Source organism: Parambassis ranga, chromosome 14 (assembly GCF_900634625.1).
Source record: "Parambassis ranga chromosome 14, fParRan2.1, whole genome shotgun sequence".
Lineage (NCBI taxonomy): Eukaryota > Metazoa > Chordata > Actinopteri > Ambassidae > Parambassis > Parambassis ranga.
The window spans coordinates 17,704,115-17,725,202 of NC_041034.1; the positions used below are offsets into that span (position 1 = coordinate 17,704,115).

The 21,088-nt window shown below is 41.3% G+C and overlaps 1 pseudogene; it reads right to left on the bottom strand.

Annotated features, from left to right (window-relative positions):
- Positions 1–2,957: 2,957 nt before the first annotated feature.
- Positions 2,958–21,088, bottom strand: part of LOC114446411 (vacuole membrane protein 1-like) — a 49,853-nt pseudogene continuing 31,722 nt past the window's right edge.

Consider the following 21,088-nt stretch of genomic DNA (forward strand, 5'->3'; position numbering starts at 1 on the left):
TTGATTATGATTTTTCTACTTAGCAGCATCAAAACCTGAAAACCTGCCATGACAACCACTATTGAAATATGTGGTTCCCTGAAGAAGCATATTGCCTTTAGTGATTAGGAACTCTGGTGTATCTGGGCTCTGCCTCATTGACAGCTGTGATCCAGGATGGATGATCACCAGCTTCCTCTGGTGCCACCAGCAGGTTTGTGTCTGCATTAAACTGCTGGAGAGCTGGAGAATTGCATCATTTCTCAATACGTAATATATGACATGTTCTCTGTGCGCCTACAAGGATCAGCTATCCACTGCTTTTTTTTTGTCCTACTTCATTCTGGTGTCGCCTAATTTGCATCTGAAAGAGAAGACCACACATTAGCAGCACTGGTATGCTTGGAAGGCAGTGTGAGACATTCCTAAAGTAATATTTCTCAGAGGGCATCATGTCAGCAGCAGCTCTCAGCACCCAAGGATACAATCCACTATGGAGGAGAGTCCGTACTGTCAGATTTCAAGCATTCCAGAGGTTGACTCAGAGATTCTCACATCAAACTGGCTGCGTTGTTTTGTAACTTTGTGTCTGTGTGTAGAAGTGTGAGCTACATTTCCACTCAGCTTTACGCCCACTCTACTCTCAGGTATGCTTTGTCTCCTAATCTCACAACATCAGTGACGTCCCCTCTGTGTGTATGACACACCTGAATGACGCAGTTTCATTCGCAAAAAAGTCCCACAACACAAACGTGGGGTATGACAAAGCCATTATGCAGGTTTGAATTGAGCCGTCTTCATCTCGTCACGACACGTAGACGCACAAAGAGAAAAAAAGATTAAAATGATTCATTTTTAGACATTTTTTTTCATTCCTTTAAAAAATGACACTGAAACTATATACAACCTGTTTTCCTGTAGTGTTTTCACTGGTGTTTGTAAGTACAGAGGAGCAAAGGATGCATGTGTGTGTGTGTGTGTTTCGTCACGGTGCCCCGTCATTGCCACCTGGCATCAGCCATTAAGCTGTCTGCCATGTTGGCACCGTGTGGGCAGGAACAGCAGATGCTTCTGCCAAACTATGCTCTGTTAAAATACCCACACATAATTTAGTTTAGCTCAGCGCAGCGAGATGTGTTCTGTTGTATCAAATTCGATCTGCGAAACAGCACATTGTTACACAGTGACGTTTTTCGGATGACTGTATTTGAATGATTATAAATCATCAATGGTAGAAGGCAGCCAAGTGCCTGTTGATAAGCTGAGTGGGACACGCGATCACTTTGAACAGACCATGTGATCTGATTCAACAGAGAAGCAATGATAACACTCCTCTCAGATGGAGTGAGTTATGATGGGTCTGAAGCCGCTGATAAGCCTGTTTGATCTTGACATGCCAAAGCCACAATAAAGGAAACAAAGGCTTTTGGAGCTGGAGCTTTGCACTAACCGCAGTTCTGTGTGCACACATGAGCTGAAATGAGTGTGTGAATAGGAGATATCCAGCACACATTGACGCACAGGTCACTTCAGGATCAGTCAAATATGACCTGCATGCACCAAGATGTGTGCAGCAAAGATCACACCGACAGCTATAATATATAGTATAATCTCTCTCTCTCTCTACAAGCTATTACATGTGATTTTTCATTGAAAATTAATTTCAGTGCTTATGATCTGGAGACTTCAGATCACAGGTTGTAACTGCGTATCGGACCACGATTGGCTTCTAAAACTGACTGGCATCCCAGAATCCTTGTTGCAATTTACAGAATCAGAGCTTTCATTCTTTGTATTTCCTCATTCAACCTGACAGACCCATGAACTGCAGCTTTCCTCTGGTAAGCATCTTTGTCTGCACAATTTAGTCAGCCTGCTCACTCCACTGTGGTCTGATATGACCCCCTGACTGCTACTTACAAAAACAAAGGATCTTAATGTGATTGGGAATAAAAAAAAGGAAAGAAAAGAATTCCATGTGGTCAGCATAATGTAATGAGACAGAGTGTGAAAGGAACTAAGTGGATAACCAAATGCAGAGTGGGCTTGTGGGTGGGTGGGTGGTGGATGAAGTCAGTGATATTTCAGCATCCCTCGGTGGTTAGTCTGCTGACAGGGGGGGGGGGAGTGAGAGACAGTGAGGGAGGTAGAAAGGGGGGGGGGGCACTCTGCCAGAAATTAAACCAGCACCACCGGGTTGAACTGTGGTATATGTACAGCATATGGAGAGATCAGAGGGAGAAAGACAGGAAGAACAAAAGCACTGTCATTATTTGAATATCAGTCCCCAAGCCTGTTTAGACAGGCAGGATTTGCATGTTGGGTTTTCAGCCGGAGCCCCGGGGCAGGGCGGGGTGGGGTGGAACTAGTCATCTTCATAGTGTTCTGCTGGGTGTGGCTGCTCTGGGAACAGGACAGGAGTCAGCACAGGGCACACATCTGACCTCAGGACATAAGATCATGCTGTGTTTACACACACACACACACACACCAATGTCAGGTTCCTGTTTTCATTTAGTAAGAACAGAGAAGTGATGTGAGGTCCAAAAACATACAGCACATACGTTCTTATTGATTCATTATCATGCAGAATCATGACGTCATTTTGATTTATTCTACATCACAAGTTGTCATTTATACTTAAAAAATATTTTTGCAATATATAGTAACACAATGTTTTGTTTGACAAGTACAGTTTAGATTTGTGACTGGAGCATATGTGTAGCTATAATTCAGACCTCACAGCAAAAGCTTTACTTGGAATCTGAAATGGAGATGATGTCAGTGTGGAGAGGGCAAATCAGTAATGTGATAACTGTTTGGATGTGAAACATAAGACGGGGAAATCGGAGTTGTGATGGACTCAGTATCCTCCTTGTCCCTCTTTCTTGGCTGATGTGAGATTCTTTGGAGACTTGAGGGTCATCACCGACCCAGTGTGGTCAAGACTTATCACACAATGAACAGAAACACCAATCTCCTTTTTAAATCTTTATTTATCATGAAAGCAGAGGAAAACGTACAGTGCATACACATTTAAATTGGCCAGATACAGACATCTATGAAACAAGAAATACAGGCACTTAGACAGATATATAAACAACATTTTTTAGACACACGCACACACACAGACAGACATATTCAGACAGTCATGCCAAAAGGGGGCTCCCTTATGGAACAGGACATCCTGAAACTGCCAAGAAAAACACTCTTTAAGCCAGTGAACCATTCCTGTGTTATCCAGTGATTTTGCTTTAATGACCAGGAAAAAGTTTGAACCTTTTGCTCTATTCTAGAAAAAAAAGAAGAAATCTAAAATAAAACTGAGGCTTTGTGGCAACAGAATCCACTGGTCAAGCAATGATTTTCAACTTGGTATAATTACCAATTTGTGGCCCTTAGAAAAACACCCCTCAAGAGGGTTGTTCCAATGAAATGCAGCCTTCTACAAAAAGTGCCTATTGAGCAACAGAAGAAAGTTCTCAGTAAAACAGAACAGGGAAGTGTGAAAGGGAAGGGGAGAGCTGGGTGAGCACTGCGTGTACCATACCTAGGGCTGGGTGTCACAATGTGATGTGTTGCAATAAGGTGTGTACTGTCTGGATTCTCTGGAAATTCAAGAGGAAAGGGCCTCTCTATCTCTCTCTCTCTCTCTCACACACACACACACATACACACACACACAGAAATGTGTACCGAAGAACACTTCTGACATCACTACATCTGCATTTGCTAACATGCAAAAACACAGTTCCTCACATAAAGCCACATAAAAACCCTCACAGACATCAGCATGAAGGAAATAAACAATAGACCCACATCTCCGGTGTTTCACAAGCGGTTGGGATAAAGGGAAGTGACATCGCAGCACACACCTCTAAATGGGAACTGATGCTAACTGAAACAATGACAATAACAGAAGGAGGACAAAACAGGATGCTGGTCAGATGAAAGAGCCCGAAATGTCAGACAGCCTACAGACTGTTGTCGCCTTGCAATCTTAACAGCCAACACCAGTCTGATAAGCTATCTGACAGGCCGAGAGAGTGACGGACATGTCTGAGACATATGCATGTACAGAAACGACAACAATGGGAGAAAAAAAAAAGAATCCTAATCCTACTTACCATGACAGCAGAGAGGAGAGATGTGAATGTTCTGACTAGAGCTGCTGCAGAACGCAGGGTTCAGCTCGCTCAACAGTACCCCTCTGTTTTGAATCTACTCGAGTGATTCGTCTCCTGGCTCCGTGACTGGGGCAGTGCAACGAGTTCATTCGAAGGTTCAGCTGAGGTAACGGCACAGACGCTTTTCACTGTGCGCTTGAGGGTTTTTTTTCCCCCTGCTGCTTGTGCCTGCTCTAGCGCCCACTGCGCTCAGTCCAGCGTAGCACAGCAGCAGTACAGAGAGGGAGAAGAAAATAGCACATTTCACTGGCAATTACGGAAAAAAGGAAGGTACTGCATAAATCGGGAACCAGCTGACGTTATCCAACGAGCAAAAAAAGGCCAAAAGATGAACATTCATCGGACAAAATGCAGAGGTTTATTTTGAGAGCTGCTCATATCAGGTCGAACATGAGCTTGGTGTCCTCATCTTAAGAGGAAAAAAGAGAAGTACAAAAAAAAAAGCTCCATGGACATTCGAAGACAAAGAAGACCACTTATCGTGACATATCTGCGTCTGAGTAAGAGAGAACAGCGACTATCTGCTGCACTAAGACTTCCAGGCAGACTCCTGTCTATTAGGGGAGCACAATCTGCTTTAATCCATAAAAGATAAAAGGGAGAGCAACAAATGTGGCAGCCACGCCAACGTAACCTTCCATCTCTGTCTCACTCTCCGTCTCACACACAGGCACACACATACAGAGTTGTAGATCTGATTCAATATATGGCTGCATCTGGTAAAGTAGCCCCAGGCTGACTCATGCGCTCTCTTCCTGGAAGCAGAACAATAAGGGCAGACAAAGGGACCAGCAGGGTGATTCATGGCTGATTTATCATTTCTCATCCAAAACTACTACGATGAGCTTTAGTGCGAACACAAAAGAAGCCGTCATCTAAAGCACCATGTACAGTATTAATCACGCCTTACTATCTCTACATCAACTTTTCTACAGCTCTTAACTATCTAGAGGACACCATCATTTACAGTCCATTTACTTAACTTACCACAGACCATAAGGAACAACAATCCTACAAACAGCAATAAATACACAATGTCTTATTATATTAACCTGACAAAACTCCAAACAAATAACTTATTAAACTTTTCACTGGTATTACAAAATACAAACGAACCTAGCTTGTTCATATAAAGTGAATTCAAGTGACTCTTATAGACATATTTTAAAGTTCAGCGCAGCTTACGGCCTTACTGAGGAGAATTATTCCTAGCAGCTTCTTCTCACGTGCTTTGGAGCTAGTAAAAGTACCAACATGGATGATTTAACAACACAACCACTTACACACACGCACAGACTAGCAAACACCTACCTTATAGAGAACAATCGCGGAAATCACTACCAAATGCAAAGCCTTCGAAAACAAGAAAACAGAAGTCCAAGTTCAACATAAACATGTTGCTACAGTAACAAGAGAGAAACCAGATGAGAGCTGATATTTTGCTTGGGATAATTGTGGGGTATCAGCCAAGGGAGAGCAGATTTGAGGAAAGGAGTGGTGGTAGCTTGGAGAAGCAAAGAACCTTCGGAAGTTGAAAGTCCAGCGTGCTCCCTTGCTGGCCTTCACTCCGTCTTGCTCTCCGAGTACTTCTCCTGCTGCTTGCGCTTGGCGTAGCTCTGAGCCATGGAGTTGACAATGGAGCAGACAAAGAAACATACCATGATGACCACAACCTTCTCAAAGAGCCACGACAGCCAGCTCTCCTCCTGCCAAGAACCACAGAGAGAACAGAGAGAAAGAGGAGAGGAGCTCTGTCAGTAAGCCACAGGCGAACCCCCTTCACCCCACACCCTACTCTCCCCTCTGCTCCTGATGCTGTAGGCTAGGTGGGGATTCAGCTCCATGTGCAGGACAGATAGAGATCAGGGGTAATAAAACACGCGGCAGCCCCCACCGTCCTCCCTCCTAACGGCCCCACTGACCCCAGGCTGCAGCCTGCCTCCACCAAGTTAAATTGCCTTGCTTCTCTCCTGTAACTGCTAGAGGCTCAAGTTACAAGAAAAAAGGAACATTGTTCTAGAAATGCCTTAATCTGTCCTTGTGCAACTCAAAGTCTATCCTTTTTTTTCTTCCCTTTTCTAGTAAGCACATAAAAAAAGGAAAAATGTTTTCAATGAATCACTCTGAACAAGAAAGGAAAAAAGGAGGGAGTGAGAAACAGAAGAGAGGGAAAAAGGCTTTCAAAGAGAAATAGGCTACAGCTACAACTGGCTCTTTTTGTTCTAGACAGGGAGGTTTGATGGATTGTCAGTGGCAGAGGGGGGGCACCCCCGATCCACAGTTAGTGCTGGGTTCAGGCGGGGCATTGAGTGCAAGTGTGTGTGTGTGTGACACATAGGGGAGTGACCACACTTACACACACTCTCCCAATTGGTAAGATGGAGCATGAGTCAGCATGGCCTGCGCTACAGTAGTACAGTTCAATACAGCAAGTAAAGCCAGACCCCACACTGGCCCCTCTCCTCCCTTCTTTCTCCTCCCTCCCACCAAGCCCGCCCAGCGCAGTGCAAACCTTCTCTGTCATTCTGGCCCTAAACAAGCATCTGTAATTTACTGAACCACCACAGGTTATGGTCAAATCTACAACACCATCAGTTACTCTTAAAGTGTGATAAAATGTAAAAAAAAAAAACACAAGTGTATAGAATATTTGAAAAATGAACTAAAAGCAAGTAGCACAAATAAGGTAGGTGGCAAAGAATGAATTGTGTCACGAAGGAAATGGGTCAGCGATATAAAGGGAAGCTTAGATAAAGAGAAGAAAGGGACAAAAAAAGTGGAGGGAGAAGGAGCAAAGGAGGCAAAAGTAAGGGGGCCACATTCTTTTCTTGGCACACACACATGAATGAATAGAGACTGTGAGCTGGGGGCTGAGGCCCCTGTACTTACAGATGGGATCCCCTCTCCAGCGAGATGGTGCAGCTTGGCCTTCTGGGCCTCCAAGTACTCCCTGAAGGGCTTCTGCAGTGCCGCACCAGCAGTGGAACAGCTCTGTTTTCCACAACAGAGAAGAAGAGGGGGGGGCGAGGAGGAGACGGGGGAGGAAGAAGGGGGGACAGAGTGGGGTGGGGTGGGGTGGGGTGGTGGGGCACAAATCACATCACATCATTGTTACTCACCAGCCCAAGGGCAGCAACAAAGGGAGGCATGCTGTCCTATCTCCTGTACAGTGTCGGTCTCACCGGCTTCCTCTCCCCGAGAAGAGAGAAAGACCGAGAGAGCGACGTAGTGCAATCTCTTTATCCCCATAATAAACAGATATAAACACACACACTCACACACAGAAAGGACGGACTGTAACACAGTGACAAAAAATAGCCAAATTCTGACACAAATGAAAGTTAAAAAAAAAAAAGAAAAAGGAAAAAAAATAAGAAAATTAGAAGAGAGAAAACGGCAGAAATAAAGTTGGCCGGTCCTCACACGGCGCTGCGGCAGCAGTAGTCACACACATTCTCCCGCTTCGCTCTCCTCTGCTCTCCGCTCACACACATACTCGGCTTCCTCTCTCTCACACACACACACCAAACGGTGAACTCGTTCAACTCCCCTGCAGTGCCTCCTCTGCCGCTGCAGCGAGGAGAAATGAATGACTTCTCAGAACTCTCACATTTATCACAAGCGGTTCCTGTAAGAACTGCTTTCAGCCAATTAATGAGGAAGTGAGTCGTACCCAAGCTGTGTCATCACTGGCTGAGACCTGGGGGGATGGCCCACAGGGGGAGGGCACTCCTGTAAGACGGCCCATATTAGGAAACCCTTTACAAGATTTAGGCTCCAACTACAAGCAGTACTACTGGACCCCCCCTCTTTCCCTCCCCTCTTACACACACACACACACACTCAACAAAAAAAAGCCGTAGGAGAATGCCCTAGAACAGCGAATCAGTGGCCCATCCCTAGGCTGGAGTTAGAGATTAATCAGTAAGCCAATACATACTAAAGACCTTCACTTATTCTCTTTTGTGTACACACAGTCATTGGCATCCCTAATATTGTCGCCTGAAAACATTCCTCCTGCTTCACTTATACGTCTTTTGTTCACGTTGGCTAGGCATCTTCAAAGCTCAGACACACATCAAAGATTCTGAGAGCGGGTTTGTGTGGGCACCTCGTCGGGTCACATACGGTTGAGTTTATAGCTGATAACTTTCTCTGAAAGACGAGAGTCATTTCCGTCCCCACCTCCACAGACAGATACACACACACCTATGAGGTGGTGAGAACGAAAACAGATTGTGTTAAATGATTGAGTTTACAACAAGGAAGCCTTTTAGTAATGATTAACTTTATAACAGGGAATGGATATCCTACATAAAGCAGACAGGAAGTCTAACAGATGGATCACGCTTGAAATTACAATAGAAAATGGTTAGGATACACGGTATCAAAAATCAAGCTGGGATTTTTTTTTTTGGAGGGAAACAAAGCCTCTCATATTCCCATCCCCCACTTCTAAAAAAAAAAAACTTTCCAAACTAATTTAAAATATATAAACCTGTGTACGTGTGTGAAAGGCCAAATAAAAGCTCACAGAGAAAGAGGAACTGTTTGAAATCACAAAGAAATACCTGATTGTAGCAGATAAAAGTAAACAGGCAGGAACAAAGAAGGAGAAAAACAGTTTTCAGAAATGGCGGGCAAATCATCTCCTACACGATGAGCAATACTGAGTCATGAGCCTGAGCAAATCCACCAACAAAGAAGCTTCAAAGCTTGCAGTCTAAAACAAGAATTTAATGCCACAGCGGTCAAGGACTGTCTCCTGGTCTTTCTATTAAAGAAGTGATTTTGTGTTTTTGGGACTATATTTTCACTTTCTGAGGAAGGTGTTGAGAATTGGTTGGATTTTAAGACTTCTTACTGTAAGTGTGCTCCCTGTTATCCGTGAGTACCTGTGTTAAAGATCCTGGTGTGTTTAGACAAGTGAAGTTAAATTCCTGTTAGCTGGAATCAAATGACAAATCTGTGTCTCTGGTGCATGCATTAAATACATAAAATACTGAGCTGTAAAACATGAGTATAATGTTTGTAAAAGTTTGGAAAGTTGTATATTTTCTAAGTCAAGCTGGTAAATAAAGGGAAATACTGATACTGAATGTGTAAAAGCAATGAGACGTGACTGGTCTGAAGTGTTAGCAGCTACTAAGCATTAGACAGCTTTATAAAATCCTCTGCTAGGTATGAGTGCAAAACTAAACTTACTCGCTTGCTTGTACTTTTTCCCTCAATGTGAAGCTTTAAAACATAGTGGCCTTGAAAACCATGAATATCAAAGGTTTGATTTTTAAAAACATGAATTCTAATTCATACTCTTTAACATTTTTAATGGTACATGACATAATGTAGTTTTTAAATGTATAGAACAGAAAATAACCAGGCTTAAAATAAAATGCCTCTTATTCCATTTGATCAGATAAAATAATTGCACTGCATGACTGTAAATTACATCTAATGTGTATCCGTTTCTTTTTCATTCTCTCATTTTGTGTGTTTAATGTGATAATGCTCCTTGTCTGTATCCAAAAATAAAATGGACATAATGTGAGTTTGTATTATTAAAAGTATTTTTTGGGGAAAATACACCACACACACCACACACACACACACACCTCAGTTTATCTGACCAGAAACGATCTATAAACTGTGGCTCTTTCTCACTTACTTCACTCTAAACAGAAAAATATGGAATGGTTAAAGAGGATAATAATAATAATGAAAAGTCTTAAAATGTAGGTGGTTTTACAACCATAGAACCCTGCATGTGTGGATCCTATCAAACTTTATAACAGTGGTTCTCAATTGAGTTAAATTACTTCCAGCAGTTTTGCAAAAGCATCCCTGTGTTTCACTTACTGGGTTATAAAATGATTTCCACTATATGGGTAACTAATTATCCATATGATAAGTATGCTTTAAGCACGTGAGAGATGTTCTGAAACATAAGCAGCGGTAGGTGATCATTCATTATGAATCAACATGAAAGGTTGTCAAAGGCTGTACGTAGATATGTGGATATGAAGAATGAATGACTGATATGTGCTATTATCAAATACATTTGACTTACTAAGCTGATTGAATTAATATATCATTTAAACAGAATGGAATATAGCAGTCCTAAGCAAAAAATATACAAGCACACATTCAAACCACGTAATATAACTAAAGGGTTATACATAAAATTCTGCTTTTGCAGATAAAAGCATGGAAGTGTGACGTGTGATAAACTTTTTTTGAGTAGTTTAATTTTAATGGTAGGTCTCTAGATATATTAAATATTGTTCTAAAACAAAGAGTATACATTGCATTTCTTTGTTCACACAAAACATGGAAGTGTACAAATGACTTTATTTTAAGAGGGGACAGCCACTTCCTCCAAGAAGACATTCAAAGTGGCCCAAAGACAATCTGATCAATATTTTCATATTTTTGAAGATGAAGAGCTCATTCAGACACATGGGACAACCCTAAGCACACCACCACCCTGCGTTACCACTAAACCAATCATTTTTTCCACTTTTCCAAGTACTTCTTAATGCGGTCACACAGTCCATCTGTGCAACGTAACCATATGAAAGAGAATCAAACTGTTTGATGGTTTTACATCAGTGTGTTGAATTCAACAGTGCTCCCTGTAGTGGATTTTAACATCAATGAAAATTATAAAGTGCTTTAAATCTGCAAAGCACAATATCCATTAAAACCTGTAAATAGTATATAAATTAAATAAATAGTAAAGTACTTTTATCATTACAGGCATGGGAAATAAATAATATTAAAAAAAAAAAACAAATCTTCAGGGTACACTGATGAGATGATGATGGAGAGAAAAAAAAATCTTAAAGACAAGGTCACTAACATTTATGTTGCTTTTCTAGCAAGGACAAGAGAAACACAGTGTACAGGTTCTAGGTGCGATGTAGCATCCACTGGATACAAATTGCAGTTTTTTTTGGTACCTAAACCTCCATGTGTGTCCTACACAGGGTGTACCTATTATCTTTAATAAAGGAGCAACCACCTGTGATTAAAACTGTCAATAAGTATGAAAATAAAAGAGTATAGCTTGATCAGTATTCGGGAAGGAGGATGCGAAAGCCTTTGGTGAAAGAAGGAAACAGAGGGAAAGCCCCACTTTACTCTGCTTCCTGTGGCCTGATTATTGCCGTAAAAAGGGTTAATTTGTGATCACCATCTCCCATCTTTTAATGAACTATAATTTCCTGCTTGGTATGCGGTGTGTGGCCGGGGCGTCTGTGTTCATTTTGTGAAAACTAAATTCCAGAGGCCATGAGTCAGAATTGACCTTTGACATGTCTGCCCCTTCTGAAGGCTGCCACCTCCAATGGTCCTTGATCACTCACAGATACACACTCATAAAACTCACTATTTTGTGTTCTTCATGCTAATGAAGTCTCAGAGGCATACACACATTAGATGACACCAGCAGGCACACACACGTGCCCTGACGTCCCACGCAGGGGAAGATAGAGAACAAAGGCTCACATGACAGCCAAACCCTGGCCAGGTCCAGGGGGTTACGACATCATCACAACAACTGGCTTAGGCAATCACTAGTGTTACCCAACGCTCCACAGGGCCATAGTTCACACCTAACATAACAGCACCAACACGGCAAGACGCACATGCAGTGTGGTTAGGTGGTGATCTGAACTGTGGTACTGAAAACTGGACCTCCTCACCACCTCTGTGCAATACTCACAGTGGATTTCTTTTTATCAATGCACGGCTTGATAAACTGTTTCTGCTACAAGTGTTGGAATAGTGAAATAATGGAATTAGGGGAGGAGGAATGTTTCAATGTGTGTTTCACTTAGGAGACGGGAAAATTTTGGATTCACGTGCAAATGTAAGTAATATCTGTCTGTGTGTTTGCCTGTGGGTGCGTGTCTGTTCCTCCTCCAGTTCAACAAGGCTTTTTCCCAATGACTTCATCACTAAAGCATGGAGCCCACTCCTGGACGGAGATCCCCCTGCCCAGGGTGTTTATCACATCCCAGCTCCACAGCCATCTGTGTCAGTGAGCACACACACACATACCCTATACACACGTGTGCACGTACAACATATACACAAGCATGGACACATGCTAGCCTCTTGGGTACCCACAGAGCTGCCAGGAAAGCAAGGGGCACCAATTATAGCAGTCTCTTATTCTTCTCACTTCCCAGACAACCACACAGCACACTCCTACCCTTATGACCCCCCCAAGGCTCAGGTCTGCATGCCCACACAGACCCTTTTGGTGTGGGTGCGGAGGAGGTGTGTGGAGTTGCTGGGTCACTGGGTAACCAGGCCTGGACCCTTCCTTTGGCAAAAGAGGGTTGTTCAATGAGTCAGATGTGACTGTAGACACATCCAGACAAGTCATACTGCTACTTGTAGCGCAACAGCAACAGGCAGTCTAGAAATAGAGAGTGGAGCAAAGAAAAAGACGTGTAGGGCATTGGTGGTTACTCAGAAGGTCTCCATCCTCCCATGTCATGTTTGGTGAAACAGCTGCTATTTGGAATCTATGGTGAAGTTGTTTTCCATGGGACAATGTCTAGGCCTCTCTTTACAAGGAACACCTTATGACCTAGTTGGAACCTAGAGTCCACACCTACAGTATTTCAATTTAAATTTGTCTCAAAAGGGAACGATTGGTGCATAGTCAGAAACTCAAGAATACTAAAACACAGATGAGAAGTTAAATGAACACAGGTAGCATGTGAAATAATTATCAGTGGAAGAAACATACCAAAGAAACAGGGTCACGTATGTGGAAGATGAATGGGACATGGAATAAATTATAACTTGAGAAAGCTTGAAATTCTACTGTCCCATAAATGTAATATATGTCACATATCCAGCACAGCAGGTTAGTCAGGAACAACAACAGGTAATGTGTGTATACAGCACACTGTAAGACTGTATGGAGCCTGTGCGGTATGTCTTACACACTGTGACACGCTGTACAAACAACCACATAGGTTACAGTGTACCGTCACAACCACAACATGCCCTATACTATGTGTAGCTACTGTGTGTGTTAAAAAAAACAAGAGAAATGAAACCTTAAGAAAGGAAGCAGACCTAATAAAAATACAAAAGTAAAAAAATGCAGTAAGTCAGTATTTAAAAGTGACTGACAAACTGTCTGATACGTTTAGGGGACTCTTTGGGTTTACATACAGCCCAAGCTGTGGTTTAAAGGCAGAAGAAAGTTCCTGATGTCTGTGTAACCGTAGGACACACCACGCCTTAATGTACTCAAACAACAGCAAAAAAATACACACAAAAAGTAATAAATAAATACTACATTATAATACGCTGCATTACTGTGTGTGTGTGATTCAACACAGCAGCTGTGTCTGAAGATTTGTGAAGTATTTTGTTGTTCTAATTGAATTTCTCAGTGGGGGCTCTCTACTTGACCTAAAATAAAATAATTATGTGTCGATGCATCTGTGGTTGCTCTGGTTTTTACACTACTGGATAATTTGGTTCTTATTTTTCACAATTTTATAACAGAGCAGTTTTACACTTTTTCCACTTTCACAGAATCATCAAAAAATTATCTTTAATTTTTATCTACTTCCCAGCTCCATTACTTGCAGTTGCTGTAAACAGGGATGGAGAGGGACAATAGGCCTGCTTTAACGAAGGTGCATGGAAGCAGGGTGGGGAGTGAGAGGGGTCCGGACGTCTGCCTAGCTGGCCTGTGAGTCAGGGCCTGTCTGGGATGACTCTTCTCACAGAACACAGACAGACACACACATCCTCATGACAACTGGTGAAATTATAGCACACATTACCATGTTTACAGGATTTACAAAACAATACACTTGCTGATTAAGCACTGAAGGTCATGCTGTACTCCCCTGATAAATGAACCAGTCTAAAACGGAATCAACTGCATACTGTTTCCTAAAACAACAACATGGCCATATGCCATCCTTATGAATAAATACATTAGTAACTTCATAGCCTGAGTGTGTGGAGGAATGATTTGATGAGCAAGCAGTATGTGTGATGTGGCACAGAGTGTGAGACTGAGAACCAAATCAAATGAATCAGGGAGGAATAAAGCAGGAAGTCCTGTGATACACAATGTGCCTGAGAGGCACATAATATGACACCAGACCTGAAACACATATCTAACCTGTCCCTCTTTGTGTCTTTCTACACACACACACACACCACATTCAGATCTATGTGTACTCCTTCAGAGTCACTTGGTGTAAAATTAACCACAGAAATAGGCCTCCAGTACATGATCTGAACAACAAGTCTTTTTGAAAAAGAAATATTCTAAATGGCTGTAGTAAGACCTTTGGCTCAGAGTCCAGCCTCTCTGTCTGTTACTGTGTTACTATGTTCCGGGGGTCGAGCTGATCAGAACTGAGAGAGAGGGGAGATGAGGAAATGGGCGCCCTACAGGGCCTCGCATTAAACTTAATGACACCATATAAAAAGAGAGTCGGTTGTGATCTGCCACACCATCCTTCACCCTGTTCACCTCTGGTCCTGTCACTCTATGTAAGACTTCTGAATGTGTTTGGGCAAGCAGAGGAAGGACTGATCAATGCCATCTTTGTCAGGGCGCTTCTCAGGTGACCAGAGCGACCAGTGACTAATAGAATCAAAAATACTCCCTTCCTGCATATTGGGTTAACGGGAAGACTTTGGCTCAAAGAGGGCTATTTATAGGGGCAGTAATGTGACAGAACTACACTTTACCATTCTTCAAGAAAAAAACGATGTTCCACATTTCTGCCTGCTGAGGTGCAATACACACATACAAATACAAAATGTTGATTGAAAAATCCCTCTATGCTAGGTGGCTTTCATTATCTTACAAGAGCATGCAACTGTTCACCTTCAACCCAGACAACCTCACATTCAGTGTGAAACCACACAAACCTAGTTTCTATTAGCTAAGAGTGTGCACTCAAGATGGGTGAAATTCAGTGGAAAACAGCAGCCGCAGTTTTTTCCCCACCTGAAATTTCAGTAGTTAATACTACTACTTTGACACACACTACACTGTGAATACCCAACTGTTTATGATATGAATAAATAGAAAAACCTTTCTTGATATAAGTTCTATTACTTAAATTCATGTGACATAAAAGCTAGGCCTCCACCACCGTATCTGTGTATAGTTAGTTAATTAAATCTTTTTGGAACAGAAGGAAACATACACAATATCTGCTATTGGATTTATTCTTACTCTAATGTTAGCATCAGCATTTACAGTAGCTGAAATCTGAAAAGAATGTTCTAGAATAATCCACTGAGGACTTTATAAAACCACTGTCCTACCCAGTCTCTCTCTGGCCTCCCTCTGAGCAGGACTGCCTGCAGCACATGGCTGAAGGCCTTGTTTGGCAGAAACAGCCATCTGCAGGCCCATTGAACTGGTAATGGCCTCCCACCTAAGAGATGGACTCCCGTGGAAATAGGTGCATTCTTATGGAGACGTGCTGGATTCCCCCATGGATACAGCATGCTGGTTTCTACTGGGTAACCTTTTCAGGTCTTGAATTGTCCTTTCCACATGTTAATGGCTTTCTCTTCAAGAGTCTGACACTGATACTCTCTCCCTTGACACACGACTGTCAAGCTCTATACAAGACACAGAAAAAAGCTAACTTAATCAAGATGACGGATTATTGAGAGGAGTCATTTCAAATACTACTGCAAAGCCAGAGGATGCCAAATCAACAAATATTTTTTATCTGTTTCCGTTTCTATTTATGCTTACCATGACACCAACAGTGCCTCAAACTTCTCAACAGAAGCTTAACACAGTCACCACTGACAATGTGTTAGCACACAGGAATCCTTCAAAGGCGCACATACTTCACACATACTTTAATGCCAAAGCCATCCAACATGCTCCATCACTACAGCTTGTTAAGGAGGGGAAGGCTTCTGTTCCCTGTTCACATCATCAAAATAAAATGGTTGATACAGAAGTGGCACAGAGTAAGCAACTCAGACAAAACACAGTTACTCATAACAGATCAAACAGGGAGACTAGAAACCCAGACAACATGTCAAAAGACAGGAAAGCTCCCTGTTCCATTACTGCATGCAGCGGGTGATTTTGAGCTTTTCCTGCAGTATATCAGCACCTCGCCAGCTGATGAAGCCCCAGCTGAGATAAGAGATGGGAAAATAGGGAGGATTGGGCACTGAAAAAAAAAGATAAATCTGCTTCCCTGGAGTTACATGGAGGGTACCAGCATGGCCTTGCATGGTCTCAGAAAGTCTTTTAGTTTAGTTATCAACCTCGCTTACACAAGAAAAAAATGCTTCTCTGAATAATTAAAAATTCTAAAAACTGTATGATGGTTAAAAATAATAATAATAAATACACTATTACCTTTAAGCTATTTTTAAGGATCTGATGTGACTTTTTTAAGAAATCTTTTTTAAGAAACCTTAACAGCATAAGAAGCCCGGACATATACGTGTTTCACATTATCAACAATATGAGATTGCAGACTGTTTTTCTGACTTGACAATGACTGCACACGGCTGGCCTAAAGTGGAGACATCTGCACATTAGTCACAGGTCTGATCAGACACACAGCTCCAGCTGACCTGGTTATCAGTTCTTGTAATCAACAAAAAAGTCATTTAAGAACGGTTGTTATTTAAACGTTGTGGAAGGTCAAAGCAAAAATATCTTTGTTTTTATTCTACTACTGCTGACAGATTTAGATTTAACTTAAAATGCTTTGCACAAAATTACTGAAAATCTGTGTTTCCACAGTACACATTAACATTCAGTGCTCAATAATATATACTATATAATACTAAGTACTATACTCAAGTAATAGAGTATTGGCCCCAAAAAGAGTAATAAGAAAGTAGAAAGAAACAGAAGTAACCATATGATTGCCACATATATATATTTTAAAAGTTCTTGTGATTGTGCACAATTTTATGTAATATAACTAGAAGAATTTGTGACCCTCTCCTCAGTGAGTAAATATTGAAGTGTGAATTTTTGTCACAATTGCAGAATAATCACACACCCACAACCTGTCCAAAAAATTAAAGATTGCATAACTTGCGATTTATAATATAACTTCAGTTAATGTTTATAAAAACATAACTTAAAATAACTAACTATTCATGATACAGTGTACATAATAACTGAAAATGTATCTTCAGGAAAAAAAACCTCCTATAAGCACTACACACACAGGTTAGAGCCATTATCCTGGCACTCTAGCACATGCCAACTAGATCAGCTATGTAAGAGTCAAAGGCAGGATATACACTGTATTATGTGACGTGAGAATGAAATCACCACAGCCAACGTACAACGGTCACTTCCTTTGCCACAGAATCAAACACCATTCAACAAGTTTGAAGAAAAATCCAAAGCCTTGCAAATAAAATCAAAACGCAAATCTTACACAATGTTGACACAAACTACCCCTTACTCACCAAGAGAAAACAATCAGGTCAAAGACAAATTTAATAAGTGTGTACAAGCTGCTTAAAGCATTTGGGGAAAAAACAGCCCTTAAAATAAGGATAATTTTGTTAATCATTTTTGAAAAACAAAATTACACAACCATGCATGTATAACATCTTTGCAGACATGCCTCAAAATCACAAATCACACAGAAATCTGGTAATCACTGAAAATTGTTTCCATAATATTGTTAAATCTTATTGTAATGGATAATTACAAATAATGAATATGGCTACGCTACCATTTTAAATAAGGTGAAAGTTTTTGGTTATTTTCAGAAGAATCTATAAAATTGTTATCAGGAATTATGACGTGGAGCTGTGGTTTAACTAGGTTTGAATAACAGTCATGAACTGTGTATGCTTGAGTCAGAGCAGTTGGTGCATGCATGCAAATGTAAAAAGTACAAAGCTGGTGGGGGCTTGAAAGTAAATTTATTTTCAAGCACCTGCACAGTTAACACTGGAGTCTGTCAGTGTGGAAAGGGTTAAACTTGAAAGCCTGTCACCCATTCATAAGGCGATGTGTGATTGAGAGTGAGAGTGAAAGCAGCAGAGAATGAGAGGTGAAGGTGGAAAGGCCTCACAGAGGAAGGAAGCTGACAGTTGACAAGCTGTAGTGAGGGAAACTTCCTTTGGTGAAGAAGCGGGAGGTGAGTCAGACTGAAACCTGTCAATAACCAATGATCTGTCGATCTGAGTATGCAGCTCAATGAACAGTGACTTCCATAGGACGGCACCCATATAGTAGATCATACCTTATTAGCACCCTATTTCATGTTGTGGCAATATAATTAAAGCACTCTATAAGACAAAACACACATCCAGAGAGACAGACAGCAGCCTTTTTAATTTTGTTTTTAAAAATAAAAAGCTTTCTTGGCTAAGATTCTTGGAACTCATTTTAGAAACAAAGCAAAAAGAAAACATGACAAAAAAGTGAGCTGATGCAATCTTGTTGCCTCATTTCACCACAACAAGTTTGAGACCAACGTTTGTGTGTAAGTGTGAAAGAGGCCGAGGCCAAAAGTACAGGAATGCATTAAAGTCTATCTGTGTGTCGATTGCTGTATCATAAATGACATTCCCACCACCAGGTGTTTTTCAGGTTCCAGCTGCAGCCCCTGGCATCTCTACAAGGACACCTATCATGGCACCCATCAACACACACGCACCCTACGCCACAGCGCTTTCAACTTCTATAACACTGAGCCCTTATTTTCAAGAGGCACGGGCTATATGGGCAGGTGTGATTCTTTTGCCAGTTTTTCACTGGTTTTATGTCTGTTTTATGTTTTTCATTGTCATTATGTCAAATAAAAACAATGTTTTGTGAATTCTTCACAAGTTACTACAACTTCAGTACACTAATTTATTTTTTTTGCTGGCCCTTTGTAAATAGTAGAACAACATTCAGGGATAAAAAAAAAAACTCTCCTTCCAACATAGCACATTGTGTCGGGATGACAAACACCTAAAAGGCTGTAAGTCATCAAAAAGATGCTTCTTATTGATGCACCACTGACCTCTCTGATGCTTCCTATGAGATGTGGAACGTGGGTAATAACCAATTAAACAGTGTATCATACCAGATAAGGCCCTGGAGAGGTTCCTGAGACAAAAGTTCATCCTGTCCTGCGAGGCAGACAGAACATGTTCATGCCCATAGTCATCAAGTGGAAAAATCTAAGCCATTAATCACCACGTTGACTACGACGGTGTAGTAAAGATGGGAACAAAAAATGACAAAAACTTTGTTTAAAGGTGTAAAAAAAAAGTATTTCAACCTGGAACAAGCAACAGGTCCTCGTCAAAATTCACCGTGTTTAACTCAAAGCCACTTTTGTCTGTGCTTGACCTCTATCAGGGTCACAAAGAGGAGAAAGAGGAGTAGGAGGCAGAGTTCACACAAAGGTACATAAATTACCTAAATGCCCCATGACCACCCAAGTTCCCTCAACTGTTAAGGTTTGCATTAACCCTTTGACATATGTAGCTGCAGTTCCAGGATATGGTACACACACTCACACACACACACAAGCTCTCACACAGACTCATCAAGGTTTACTCACCCGATGAGGGCGATCATCTGCTCCACAATGTGCCTGCTGAAGGTGATGATCACAAACAGTTTCTGTATAACAAACAAAGACAGAGAGAGAGAACGAGTCAAATACTGAACTATGAGGTCACAGCTAGGGTGTTGAACGAGGCCAAAAAAATTAATTATACTTTTATCAGAACTTCCTAAGCTCCCCCTCACTCTCACACACATATACACACACCCATTATGCCCAGTCCCATGCCTTGCATGACCAAGGCTGTTGGTCCAATGGTAGCCATAAAGAGCAAAACTATGTTGTTACTGAGGGCAAGAAATAAAAGGCCTGGACCCTATGACGTACCATGAGTAACGTACAGTCAGTCAGCATATGACAGTGGCTGTCATCAATAGGGAGAGTGTGCTTAAAGGACAGATGGACAGAGGAGTAAAGGAATTAAAGGAGATGCGTCATTGCTTCAGAGGAGGTCTGTATCCGGCTCCTGTCCGGTCCGATTCCTGCTTAGTCACTGGGACAAAAGGGGTAAACAGGCAGCTACTCTGCCTCAATTTAGCCCTGTGTGCTCTTGAGAGAGGGCCAGGAACATGCAGACGCTAACTGATCAAAATGATCAAGATTCTTACTCTGTGAGTTGTTATAAGTCATTGTATTCTTTTATTCAAAGCTGTGTTTTTACCATTTGTGGTCAGATCCAGCAACATCTACAGTAGGTTGTCTTCAACATGCCATTAGAAAGGCTAAACCCAACAGAGCTTTTAGCGGGTCCATCATTACAAACTCATGTTGTGCAGAAAAGGATTGTTCAAACCCACAGAAACTTATTTTAAATTCTATCCCAAGGTTTCCAAAGACACTAAATATATACTGCTGAATTACAGGGAAAAGTGTATAAAATGATACATGAGACATCTAGAATTTTCCATTTTATGTAATGATAGAGCCATAAAAATGCCATCCTGCATATGAATATTTCACTCTATTTAAATGTGTTTCAATTAGAAAATAACATCAACCGTCTAAAAATATTTGTCTAACTTAAGCAACAGTTTTCTAATCTCTAATAATCTAATCTCTAATAATCTCTCTCTAATAATGTAATCAGCATTTTGATAAATAAAACAATTCACATAACAGCAACAGGCTCATTAAATTACTTGACTCTTCTAACAAATAAATATAACCGGATGTCAATATAGAACTCAAATTTGAATAGTTGCAGCACACATATTTTAGGACATTATTGTAATTTAATGCGAAGGTTAATTAACATATGATCCAGGTCAGCCATATATTGTCATTTGGTTTTTAAGCCTGAAGATGTGTGATAATGTAGGCTAAACAGAGATGTGCATTATCAAT